Genomic DNA, 14,445 nt, shown 5'->3' on the forward strand with positions numbered 1-14,445 from the left:
AATTTCCTCAACTATAAAAAAGAGATAACAACTGTGGCTATTTAAGGATTAAAAGTGATAATACATGATATATGTAAAGTGCTTATTCATCACAGTGCCTGCTACACTGACTGTGCCCAATAAATGGTAATCATCACTTACTACATCATTTTGCATGCTTCTTAACCAACAGAAGAAGAAATAGTCACATTCACAAACATAATGCTATCCAAAACAGTCCTTGAACTGCTTGAACGTTGCTGAAAGAAAATAATCATGTTTGCATGGAAGACTAGAATTTAAACCTAGTATGCAACTCTATTACTTATCAAATTCATATAAAAATGTTTTTGTCAGCAAGAGAAATTATTACTCTACAACTATGATTACAAATTAAATTATAGCATTTGCATTGTTATAATTTTGCTCTTAAAGTTAACAGAAAAATTAGTTGACCAAAAAGGGAATAAAAATAAACCTACTATTTCTAGGTTGGAAAAAGTATAAATTAGTTCCCAAATGTGCTTTCACTTGAAGCAAATTTTGAGTACCCACCTACATAAAAAAAGGAAGCGCTGTCATAGTGAATATAAAAAAAGAAATTATTTAAATATAAAAAGTAAAGACTCTCACACACTGCTAGTAGGAATGTACTTTGGAAAATAGTTCTGTATTATAAAGTAAAGCTGAAAATATGCATGTACTGTGACCCAGCAATCCTTTTCCTAGGTATATCCTAAAGACACTCTTCTCTCACGTGCACCAGGAAATATGCACAAGAATTTTCAGTCACACTGTCCATAAATGCCAAAAACTGGAAACAACCCAAATGTCCAGCAAGAGAAGAATGGATAAATTATAATATATTCATACAGTGAAAAAATGTACTAGCTTCCTACTGCTGACGTAACAAATTACCACAAATTTAGCAGGAAAACAACGTAAATTTGTAGTCTTACAGTTCTGGAGATCAGAAGTCCAGGCTTCCACTGGGGCTAAAATCAAGGTATCAGCAAAGCTATGTTCCTTCTGGAGGTTCTAGAGGAGAATCCTCTTCCTTGCCTTTTCCAACTTCTAGAAGTTACCTTCATTCTTTGGCTCATGGCCCCATCCTCCACCTTCAAAGCTGGAGTAGTGCAGTTAGCATCTTCAAATCTCTCTGACCTCTGCTTCCATCATCACATCTTCTTATTTCTCTCTGACAAAATATATATGCCTCCCTCTTACAGAACCCTTGTGAGTACACTAAACCCACCTGGAAAATCGAGGATAATCTTCCCAACTCAGAGCTTTAAGTTAATCACACCTGCAAAGTCCATTCTGCCTACAAGGTAACATATTCAGAAGATTCAGGGATTAGGAAGTGAGTATCTTTGGGGGGACCATTATTCTACCTGCCACAAAAAATATGCTAAAAAGAAAATGAAGAAACTACTGCTACTCTGAACTACATGACTAAATCTCACGATAGACATTGAAAAAAATCAAGCAAGACAAAAGTATACTTACAACATAAGTCCTTCTATATAAAGTTCAAAATTAAGCAAAACTAAACTATGTTAAATAGGGATGCAAGTAGAGGTAGTAAGTCTATAAAGAAAAAACAAGGACATGATTTTTCATAAAAAGCACAAGAATGAATTCCTTTGGAAGAAAAGGAGATAAGGAAAGGGCTTCTGAGATGCTGGCAATGTTCTATTTCTTGACCACTTGGCCTTATAATTATTCTTTAAACTGTACAGGGGGCTTCCCTGGTGGCACAGTGGGTAAGAATCCACCTACCAATGCAGGGGACACGGATTCGATCCTTGGTCCGGGAAGATCCCACACGCCACAGAACAACTAAGCCCGTGCGCCACAACTACTGAGCCTGTGCTCTAGAGCCCGCGAGCCATGTCAACTGAGCCTGTGTGCTACAACTACTGAGCCTGTGCTCTAGAGCCCGCGAGCCACGTCTACTGAGCCCGTGCACCGCAACTACTGAGCCTGCGCTCTGCAACTACTGAAGCCCGAGCGCCTAGAGCACGTGCTCCACAACAAGAGAAGCCACCACAATCAGAAGCCTGTACACCTCAACGAAGAGTAGCCCCCGCTTGCCACAACTAGAGAAAGCCCGCGTGCAACAACGAAGACCCAACACAGCCAAAAATAAAGTAAATAAAATACATAAATTTAAACTGTACCTATGATTAATGTCTCTTATAAAAAGAACAGTAACAGATAATGGCCATATAAACCAGAGCAGGGAAAGCCAGACACAAACTAGCTAGGCAACAACCATCTAGCAGTACGACACATAGCAGAAGACTGTCCCATCTATACAATGGTGAAAAGCCAGGTAACCTGTGAGTTGAGCATGAGGCAGAAATCCAGGTTCAGAGTAAAGAAAGAGGCTTAGAAGCACATGCACAATTACATGTCTTCTAAGACATATCTTCTAAGACAATTTACAATGTCTTCCTAAAAGACTATAAATTTCTTGAAGTCAAGAGCAGAATTCTACTCATCTTTGTATTGTCAGTACCTAGCATAATACTTACCACAGAACAATCGTTCAGCAAATGTTTAATGAATGGAAGAATGAATGAAACATCTTTAACCTCCTAGACAGCTGAATGAAAAGAAGTAGTCCTCAAGTAAATAACTGAGAGATGACTTTTAAATTTAACATATAGTCATTCAATAAATTGTTACAAATACATAGAAGAGTAGGAAGAAGTATAATGCATAGTTTTGCCTTCAATGAGTTTACAATCAAGGGAAGAAGTTAAACAATTATTTCCAAATTATTCTTTGAAGTAGAACACATAACACAAAAACAGAAATTCATAGTAATTCTCTGGATTTAAAAGGCAAAATAAACTAATAAGAACCTGCTGTATAAAAAAATAAATAAAATTCAAAATAAAATAAAATAAAATAAAAGGTAAAATATATAAGTTAATCAACATCAAATTGCAAGGGCCAGTGCATATGACAAATCAGAACTGGGAGAGATTAACATGGGCTAGGATGATCATATGATGTTTCTTAGAGGAGCTGGATAACATCTACAGCGGTTTGGCGATTGCAAAATAGCCAAAAGTTTCTCCCATTCCTGTATACACATCCCTTTACAATGTGACCTTGCTACATCTGCCATTGAAAGGTAGATTTTCTTTCTCCATTCTGGAAACTGAGGTTGGCCCTATGACTTGCTTTGACCAATGGGACATCAGCAAACATGACCCAGAAGGTTGAAAAGCACTTATGCACTGGACTTGCCCTCTTTTGCTGGTTTTGGAACCCAGATAGTGAAGAAACCCAAGCTAGGTGACTGCTTCACATAAGTGAGCCCAAACAAGACCAAAAGAACCATTCAGCTGAGCCTAGCCAAACTGCCAACCCACATAATAGTTAATAAATTATTATTTTAGCTCCTGAACTTCGGGGTGGTTTGTTTAATGACAAGAACTAACTGAAGATGTAAGCAAAGGCACAGAAGACGAAAGGAGCAAAACATACAAGTACATGAGAAAATGAATGCATACATCAGTCTAAATGGAAAAGAGTTCTGATTGCGGAGAAAGAATACATAAACCTGAAAGGTAAACTGAGTTCAGATTGTAAAAATCAGGCTAGGGGGCTTCCCTCGTGGTGCAGTGGTTAAGAATCCGCCTGCCACTGCAGGGGACACGGGTTCGAGCCCTCGTCGGGGAAGATCCCACATGCCGCGGAGCAACTAAGCCCATGCGCCGCAACTACTGAGCCTGCGCTCTAGAGCCCGTGAGCCACAACTACTTAGCCCACGTGCCACAACTACTGAAGCCCACGTGCCTAGAGCCCATGCTCCACAACAAGAGAAGCCACCGCAATGAGAAGCCCGCGCACTGCAACGAAGAGTAGCCCAGAGTAGCCCCCACTCGCCACAGCTAGAGAAAGCCCAGGCAGAGCAATGAAGACCCAATGCAGCCATAAATAAATAAATAAATAAATTTTAAAATCAGGCTAGGAAGAGGATGGACTTCATTCAATTTCAATAGACAAGGAAGAGCCACTGAAGGACTTCAGAGCAGGGGAGGATATAATGCAAGAGGAAAGGAAGTCCAGTTACAACTACTATTATCTGGACAGGCTGAAGCAAAAAAATTCTACTACATTTGGGGGAAGCTAGATAATTCACTAAACAGATAACAGCAGGGTTCTATAAGTGTCATATATAGCTTATGTAAGATTCTGCTCTTTAACAGAAAAATAGGAAAATTATTTTTACCTACAATTTTAATTTCAATGGGAACAGTGCTAGAATTAATCATCAGAAGAGCTTATGACGTGTCTAAAGAGTAAGGAAAATATTTTTGAAGCTATTATTTGGGCATAAAGATAATACACAGATTTCTAATGACAGCATAACTTTGAAATATGACTCCTCTTTGTTTGACATTTCAATATATCCACCAGACCACTTCGGCTTCTGACCACCAAAGTAACAGGGACCAGATTTAGCCTCCCACCTTAAATGGGAAAAATAGACAAAATATATGAAACAATGGACTTTAGACACTAGAACTAGACAATAGGCAGCACAGAACATGGATCCACGAGAGAAGGGAAATAAATGAGGTAAGCCTTAAGACTGCCCCCAGCTCACTGACGAGAGTTTCCAGGCTGCAGCACAGGAATGAGGAACCCAAACAGAGCCCAGCAGTCTCGCTGAGTTGAAGAGACAGAATTCAGAGTTTTGAGGAGGCCAAGGCAGGGCAGAACACTGAAGAGCTGTACAAAGATAGAACTCTGGATATCTAGAGAGGGTTTCTCTTGAAACTTTGGCAGAATACTTATGAGTGCATGTGTGTACAGAAGCAATCAAGGCCAGGGTAAAGAACCACTGGAAAGAGGCAGGCAGGAACAATCCTTAATGTTCACACAGGGCTGTGAATAGTTTGTATAATCACCAAACAGAGAGAAAAAAAAAAAAGAAACTTTAAAAACATCCAGGGCCATGAATGCATCTAACTATTTTCAAAAAACTTAACTGTATCTCAGAACAAATTCCCATAATATTTACAGGAATTATAAAAAACAAAAAAAATCCAGCACATGACAGTGTAAAATCACAACGTCGAGCATCCAAATAGAAATTAGCAGGGACACAAACAAGGAGAAACATCAATCAATAAAAACAAACTTAGAAATGGTGCAGATGACAGAAAGGTAGACAAGGACTTTAAAACAGCTATTATAAATATATTCAAGGAAACAGAGAAAACCGTTAAGCATGAGGAAAGAAATGGGAAATATATTTTAAATGAACTTCTAGACATGAGAAGTATATATCTGAGATTTTAAAAATACACTGGATAGGATTAACACCAGATTAACCACTGTGGAATAAAGGATTAGTGAAGTTGAAGATACAGAAAAAGGAATCATCCAGGACTTCCCTGGTGGTCCAGTGGTTAAGAATCCGCCTTCCGGGGGCTTCCCTGGTGGCGCAGTGGTTGAGAGTCTGCCTGCCAATGCAGGGGACGCGGGTTCGAGCCCTGGTCTGGGAAGATCCCACATGCCACGGAGCAACTGGGCCCGTGAGCCACAATTACTGAGCCTGCGCGTCTGGAGCCTGTGCTCCGCAACAAGAGAGGCCACGATAGTGAGAGGCCCATGCACCGCGATTTAGAGTGGCCCCCACTTGCCGCAACTAGAGAAAGCCCTCGCACAGAAACGAAGACCCAACACAGCCATAAATAAATAAATAAATAAATAAATAAATAAATAAATAAATAAATAAATAAAAAAGAATCCGCCTTCCAGTGCAGGGGGTGCAGGTTTTATCCCTGTCGGGGAAATAAAATCCCGCATGCCACAAGGCAACTAAGCCTGAGCGCTCTAGAGCCTGTGTGCCACAACTAGAGAACCCCGCGCACCACAACTACCAAGCCTGCACACTCTAGAGCCTGCGCGCCACAAGGAAGAGCCCACGTGCTGCAACCAAGACCCAATGCAGCCAAATAAATAAATAAATAAGTATTTTTAAAAAAAGAAAGAAAAAGGGATCATCCAAAATGAAACATACATAGAAAAAGACAGAAACCACACAGAGAATCAGTGAGCAATGGGATAACAACAAAAAGCCTAACATGGACTTCCCTCGTGGTGCAGTGGTTAAGAATCAGCCTGCCAATGCAGGGGACACGGGTTCGAGCCCTGGTCCGGGAAGATCCCACATGCCGCGGAGCAACTAAGCTCGTGCGCCACAACTACTGAGCCTGCACTCTAGAGCCCACAAGCCACAACTACTGAAGCCCACACGCCTAGAACCCGTGCTCCGCAACAAGGGAAGCCACCGCAATGAGAAGCCCAGGCACCGCTACAGAGAGTAGACCCCGCTCTCTGCAACTAGAGAAAGCCCGCGCACAGCAATGAAGACCCAACACAGCCAAAAATAAATAAATAAATAAAATTTTTAAAAAAGCCTAACATACATATAACTGGAGTCCCAGAAGGAGAGAATAGAGAGGTTGTTTATACTTTTATTTTGTTGTCGGTTATTGTAACCATACTATCTTATATAAAGTTTCTCTCCACTTTTAGTACATATTTTAATTTCTGGATACATTAATTGGGCCCAAAGAGACTGCATGCTTAAAAAAAAAAAAACCTGAAGAAAAAATGTCTGAAATTTTTCCAAATTTGATGAAAACTATCAATACACTGAACATCCCCTATTAAAACAAAAAATCAGATGCTTTCAAAGTCATCATGATCTGTTAAGTAGCTAATATTTAGGACACCTGATTAATATTCCAAAAATAGATTAAAATATAGTTAGATGCAGAGTGGCTATCTCTGCATCAAATATCTCAAAAGTCAAAATAATACATTTTTCACATTACAAGAAACTAAATTATGTCTCAAGATAAAACAAGCTGAGGTGCAGACACAAGTTTACAAAGACTACAAACCAGTTAAGCTTTTCAAAATATCTAATAACACTAATGTAAACAACAGAAGTAAGGGTCAAGAATAGGATAAACCCCATGAGATTTTTTTTTAACCCTGCAGGTTTTAGCAAGAGCCTCTCTAAAGGGTTAATAAAAAGAGATGAAGATGTACAAATAACCCTATTTGTTGATAGCAAAAGAGAAAGAAAATTTAGTCACCACTCACACTTCAACTGTTCCTTCTAAACTTTGACAGGAGATAAATTATACTTCCAGCAGCATGGAATCCCTCTGAGCTCATAAATATATTCAAGGAAGTAAAATATCTATTAAAAGTGAAGAGAAATTTTACAAGTCAGTTATGGTTACAACTACCTACAACAGAATAAAAGTGTAAACAACCTAGTTCACCTCTCCCTGGCTACTGATACTAACAACACATAAACAAATTCTTCCCTTACAGAAAGTACAGTGTAACTTACATGGCAAGATTGTAAGGAAAGGGCTTCCCTGGTAGCACAGTGGTTAAGAATTCGCCTGCCAATGCAGGGGACAAGGGTTCGAGCCCTGGTCCGGGAAGACCCCACATGCCACGGAGCAACTAAGCCCATGCGCCATAAATACTGAGCCTGCGTTCTAGAACCCACAAGCCAAAACTACTGAGCCCGTGTGCCACAACTACTGAAGCCCGCATGCGTAGAGCCCGTGCTCTGCAACAAGAGAAGCCACTGCAACAAGAAGCCCGCACACCACAATGAAGAGTAGCCCTTGCTCGCCGCAACTAGAGAAAGTCCATGTGCAGCAACAAAGACCTAACATAGCCAAAAATAAATTAGTTAATTAAAATTAAAGAAAAAAAAAGATTGTAAGGAAAACACTAAACAAGACAATTCCTTGGGTAAAATCTACTGTAGCCACATCAACCAAACAAAGCATTGCCTATGATCCTCCAACTAAGAAAAAAAAAAAAAATCAATGAAGAAACTTCCCTGTAGTGATCTTCATTGTAATTGGATTTTAAGTATATTAACTTCCCTTTTTAAAAACAGAAAAACTAAAAAAAAAAAAAAAAAAAAAAAAAAATCAAAACCAAAGCAAAGAGAGGTTAATTAATCTAAGGACCCATGATATATTATCATAGAGACGAGAAAAGATTCAGATCTCACCTTGATGCACAATTAACAGTTTTATTCATTTGTCTAGTAAGCAGTTATTAATTTATGAGGTTTGTGGCTACACTAACCTTATTTTATAAACCAAAAATTAGGAGCCAGCATATGATAAGGGATATTTTTTTCTGATTTACAAATGAATTTATATATTTTTAAACTTACAAAGATGTTCAAACTATATCCTAGTTACTTGTACATTTAATAACTCACCTATAAGCTGCTGGACTCTGCCTACAAACAGACTCTAACTATTTACCTGAAAGACCTCTTTCTTGTAACCATACATAACCTCCTACTGGAAATGCCTAGTCCTAACTTCTGAGGTTCAAAGAGTATGAAATATAACATAGGAATTCTGTCAGTACTTAAGCAACTGAAGCCTGGGAGAACCCAAAGTCGAAACCCATATTGGAGGGAGAGGGTGGACTCTTTAGAGCAAAAGTTTTCAAAGTGTTCTGGTGTTCAGAAAGGATTTGTCTAAAGCTGTTTCAGGAGTTGTATGAACATTTAATTTTTATTAAATATCTTTATTTTAAAACATTTTTTAAAAATTTTTTAACTACTTACAGCTATAACATATCCACTAACCTCCAAAACTGGTAGAGTATGTAGAATAAACTGTGGTTGATAAAACAAAGACTACTTCCCTGAACCCATCCCCCGGACTGTTAGGTCTGTCAGTTAATACGTTTATGTGGTCGTCTGCATTTTCCCTTCATGATACTTGGAACACTTGTAATTCCTTGTTCTACAATTGTCTATTCCCACTGTATTGCAAGTTCCAAAAGTGAGATCATTTCTGTCTTGTTCCCTGCTGAATCTCTAACCCCTACTACAGTAACATGGTAGATACTTAAATATTTAATGAGACTACTGCAGTAGTTCTAAGGAGAGATAATGAGGATCAGAGACTCTAAGTTAAGATGGTAGCAGTAGAAATGAAAAGGACAGGTTTTGTGCAGGTAGTACCAGGGAAAAGAAGCAGCCAAAAAAATTAAATTAATGGGATTTTTGAATTTGGGTGACTGATTAAATAGTGACACCTTCATTTATATAATTACAGAAGTTAAAAGTGGACTGACTTTGGCCTTGGACATGTTGAATTTTTTAAGTGCTACACAAGTCCCTCAGAAATGAAGTCCTAATCTAGCTTACTACCATACTATTTAGCTTCCAGATGATTTTTTCAAATCGAATTTCATGAGAAGCAAGGCTCACATTTTTCTCTTTAGTTATTCATTTTTTTCTCCTATTTTCCTCCCCTCATCTCTGCATTACTGGTCATTGAAAAATGCTGATAAAACCTTTTCTGAGAAATTTTAGAAACCGAGGCACTTAGCAGATCAAGGAAAAAAGCGGGGCTGGGGGGGTGTTTCCAAACTTAATCCATAACACACAGCACACATGGAAAACTAAATGTTAGACCAATATTAGCAAAATACAGTATTGAGATGATCACATGGCTAGAACAAGGTCAGGGAAACAATGCAAAATCATTTTTTTTAAAAAGGTAATTACCTTGGAACTTCAGAAAGACCAAAAAAACAAAAATCCAAGTATAAAAATAATAATAAAAGCATTTTAGTAAAAACAGACATAATGGCAAATAACTTTTCTAATGCAAACATTAAAAAATACTGATTTTTATTTTCAATAAAGACGTAAAATCTCTAAAATATATATATAATATACAATATTGATTCTTAAACATGGTTAGGTTAAATCTTGACATTACCAAAGGGAGCTAAGAAGCTATTACCTCCCATTCTTCAGAAGACACTACAACAAGCCGGGTTTTTTTGGTTTTGTTTTTTGTTCTTAAATTTTTATTGGAGTATAGTTGATTTACAATGTTGTGTTAGTTTCAGGTGTTCAGCAAAGTGAATCAGTTATATATATGTCCACTCTTTTTTAGATTCTTTTCCCATACAGGCCATTTACAGAGTATTGAGGTCCTTTTCAAAGAACACTTAATTTTTTTACCTTGGGAAGCTCTACTCTAATTGAAGTGAAAGTAAATTGCTTAACACAATAAAAAGCAGCTATCAACATCGCAAAATATCAAGGACCTTATATACAAATGTCAAAAAAAAAAATCACATAAAAAATCCAAAATGTTGGCAAAAGTTGATAAGTATTATAGACTCAATTAAGTATTAAGAACACATAAAATAATAACCACAAAGAATCATTATGCTTAACTTAAAGTCATATAACATAAATGAAAATATACGAATAAGTCTGCTTAAAAATCACCTGTTTAAAAGATGAAACTTTCTGCCAAAATTGACATTGATGTTAGGTAAATAATATAATTTCAATCTATATTTTAAACTTACAACCAAGGATTACAAGATATTGAGGACAGAAACTTGTGAGCAGTAATATGTGTTGGAATTATGTTCAAAATTCAGCTCTAAAAACCCAACTTTTTTCATATAGACTTAAGGGGTCTTTTACCAAATATGGAAGTATGATACTTAACCTGAAAGCACTGAGTATTTACAGCACAAAAACTGTTAAAAAAAAAAAAAAAAAGTATTTTCAACCCAAGGATTCTATCCACTGAAGCCTGGGGGAAAAAAATCTACCACCATCATCATTATTGTTTACAATATACTGAGTAACAAAAAAATGACAACGAAGTAAAACAGTACAAATGTTTAATTTCATATTTCAAAACCTATAAATATTGAGGATGTCCTGCCATATTACTAATCAAATAAACTGACATAGCTCTAGCTATACTTTGAGTCTTTCTTAAGAGCCCCCAAAATAGCAAAGGAATACATGGCTAGAGTAATTTTGTGTAACATGCACTCAAACTGTAAAGAATGCCACATATCTATAAAAGAATTTTTCTATCGGAGATTTTTTTTAAGTTTTAGTAATTGTTTTTTTCCCCCCCTTTTAATTAATTAATTTATTTATTTTTGGCTGTGTTGGGTCTTCGTTTCTGTGCGAGGGCTTTCTCTAGTTGCGGCAAGCGGGGGCCACTCTTCATCGCGGTGCGCGGGCCTCTCACTATCGCGGCCTCTCGTTGCGGAGCACAGGCTCCAGACGCGCAGGCTCAGTAGTTGTGGCTCACGGGCCTAGTTGCTCCGTGGCATGTGGGATCTTCCCAGACCAGGGCTCGAACCCGTGTCCCCTGCATTAGCAGGCAGATTCTCAACGACTGCGCCACCAGGGAAGCCCGGAGATTTTTTTTTAAGTGGGAAAGGAAGCAAGCTATATTCTCCATTAGTTCTTAAAGGCTATTTTATTTTGCTAATCAATTCAGCTGTCACTAGTTCAATAATGCTCACTAAACATTTTCTCTTGTTTTATACTGTTTTTTGTGTTTTTTTTCAGGCAACAAACATTTATTATGAGGATTAGGAATCTGAGAGTATCTAATTTGCGTGGTTCCAGCTCAAAGTCTCTCATGAATTGCAATTAAGTTGTCATTTCTATACATTAAGTTATAAAACTTATAAAGAATTGCCTGCCCCCGCCACCAAAGTTAAATTCCATGATCATAGCATATTGAGCTCTGTAATATTTGTTTACAATGAAAAACCAACAATCTATCACTAACTCACATTTTAGTGCTTTTTTTTTTTAATGTAAAATACCCTCAAACGTTGTCTGCATTATACAAACTTCACTTCTAACACTACATTTAGAGATATTTGAAGCCCTGCATAAGTGAGTTCATTTTGCTAAAGCAAATGAGCCTACTCTCACGAAGATTTCCTGAGGCATTAAAATAATAAGTATTTAAAAGAAAGTCAAAAGAAGGCACAAATATCTGAAGTCATATACAGTACAACAAAGAATTTGCTAGATTATGTATTAACCGTAGTACAAGATAATGAGCAAGATATTCCATTCCTAGCCCACTACTGAAGACCAAATGTATTTCAATTTAATATTACAAATTAAATTAATGAAGCTAGGGACTTCAATTTCTTTTATGTGTCCAAAACTAAAAGAAGAAAAAGCATTTTTTAACATTCTATCATAAAGGAAAAGTGTTAGAAAGACTTTCCTTTATAACCATGCTTCAAACATCCGCTTTAGTGCCTTGATAAAAATGTATCATACAGGAAAACATAAGCTTCTAAATTAGAGAGATTCCTTTCAGTACGTTTTCAGTTTCAAAAGAGCACAATACATCATCCAAGTCCACACACTTGTTATCTGAAAAATTTTTAGACTTAGGATGAATTCTTCAAGATTAGTCATATAAGTAATATTTGTCATCATTACTGCTTTATTTAAATTTAAAAAAATACATAACATTCAGCTTTAAAATCGATCTCCCATCACCCCTTCCCCCTCAAATGAACGTTACTCTATTCCATTTAGCCAAAAGAAAACAGCAAATACATCTTTATGGTCTATCCTAGCAAACCAGTATTTAGAAACCAATGAAACTTTTATTAATGGCTCAGAACCAAACACTGTAACAAAACACACTGAGTGGATCCTCCGGGTGTGTACATGTGCCCATTCATAATATTACGATCCTCATACATGCATTAAAAAACTTAATTTCTATTTAATACCAAAACATTTTTACGTAATACACAGGTTATTATAAAATTGCCCTCTTTAATGTTCAAACATAGAACAATTTCTAAAGCGAGGGACGATAAGAGTTAATACTGGATTGCTGCCACCTATCAACTTTAATTTAAAGCAAAGTACAACCCAATGTCATTTTTACCTCTAATGCAGCCACGACTGAGACAAAATTAAGTTCACTGTGGATAAAGTATCCTGGTATCCCAATGTATTATTTACTTCTGATTTAACAGTAAATACGTGTAGAGTCTTTTGTCGCTCCCACAGCATCCCGGGGTGTCAACATCATCTTAGTCAAAGCAAATGACGAGCAAATCCCTCAGGTCTACTTCGCACCCTAAGTACCATAAAGTCATGGCCTCCACTGTCATTACTACACAACAAACAGATTCTATAGTCCCATGCCCTCTTCTATTAGATTTGCGGAAGCGGGGTGGGAAAGAAGCGCTCAGTATATCCTGAGAATCATCTGTGTTCACTCCTGGTACCTGAAGCAGCATGAATACAAGTGGTATGTGGGTCACCCACAGAGAGAGAAACAAAACGAAGCTTTATGACCCTCCAAGTTCAGCGAAGACACCAAAAGCCTCTGTGGATACGGGGCACAACCCTCCAGGGAGACGGGGGAGAAGCAGACAGTCTCCGACTTGGAGTGACTGGGTCTGGCACAAGTCCAGGGCGTGGGTAGCGACCGAGGAGTCTCCGGTACCCCTCCCCTCCGCACCAGGATCGGTCACTGGGCGAGGGGTGCGGCCGGAGGAGGGGGTCAGGACTGAGGGAGGGCGGGGCGCGGGGCTCCCCCAGCGGCGTCCTGGGGGCTCAGGGGGTGTGTCCTACCTGGGCCGTGGCGGACGCAGGGATTTCGGGCGGAGGGCTCGGGTCCAGCTCAAGGCCGGGACCGGCAGAGGTCAACCCTCAGCAGGCGGGACGACCGCCGCCTGCCCATCCCCCGCCGCCCAGTGCGGCGGGACCCGAGCGCGGCTTCGAGGGCCGGCCGGCTGCGTAGTCCCCTCGGGTACCGTCCGCGTTTACTGGCGGCGGCGGCTGCTGCTGTTACTGCTGCTGCTGGCCGCCCTCAGCCGCTGCTCTTGTGCCAGCCCCTGCTCCTCCTCCTGCCGCCGCCGCCGCCGCCTGGTCCCCACCGCTCCCATCGCCGCTGCGGCGACTACTGCAGCGCCCGCTGACCCGACCCGACGTTATTCTCCCCCTTCGCAACCCGGCACAGCCTAGCCCACCTGCCCTGCCAGTGCGCACGCCCACCTCTCCGCCACAGGTGTTGATTGGATAGCGCGTCCCGAGCCCGCCACGTTGGTTGGCTGGTCCCATTGCCTATCAAGAAAGGGGCGGAGAGTCAGGCAAAGAGTGTCTCCGCCCCCCACCGGAGAATTGCCGCTATCTTCAGGTTTGCCTGAGAGGACGAGTTACCGGGAAAAGAGCATCACAATGGCAGCGCGCGTGCGCGCGGGAATTCTGGTCCTCGTAGTTCCAGCCGCAGCGGCAACTACCCGCCCGTCTGGAGCAGAGAAGTAGGGCTTCTGAGACTTAGTGGTTGGCGCACAGTGGTGTCCTCCTAGCTCAGCAGTTACCTTGGTTATAGAGGCACGGTTGTGCCGCCAGGGTTGGTCTTTTCGGAAGAAAATCGTAAATGCTTTGTCACGATACTAATTTACACACGCCGAGGAGTTCGGTCGCTAAAAAGGGCCCCAAATCATGAGGCCCTGCCATGCCACCTCCTCAGAAGCAGCGCTGCCAGGACCTGGCAAATTGGCGCTGTCCCCAGAACCGCCTAACATGAAGCTAATCAT

The 14,445-nt window shown here is 39.8% G+C and overlaps 1 protein-coding gene across 3 annotated transcripts in view; it reads right to left on the reverse strand.

The window, feature by feature from the left end:
* TTBK2 (tau tubulin kinase 2) overlaps positions 1 to 13,836 on the reverse strand; it is a 149,651-nt gene extending 135,815 nt beyond the window's left edge. For all 3 annotated transcript variants that reach the window (XM_068550245.1, XM_068550235.1, XM_068550226.1), the window contains exon 1: positions 13,478 to 13,836. The gene's annotated coding sequence lies outside the window, so the exon portion shown is untranslated. The remainder of the gene's footprint in view (positions 1 to 13,477) is intronic.
* Positions 13,837 to 14,445: the final 609 nt, after the last annotated feature.

The sequence above is a fragment of the Eschrichtius robustus genome, chromosome 1 (assembly GCF_028021215.1).
Source record: "Eschrichtius robustus isolate mEscRob2 chromosome 1, mEscRob2.pri, whole genome shotgun sequence".
In the NCBI taxonomy this organism is placed as follows: Eukaryota; Metazoa; Chordata; class Mammalia; order Artiodactyla; family Eschrichtiidae; genus Eschrichtius; species Eschrichtius robustus.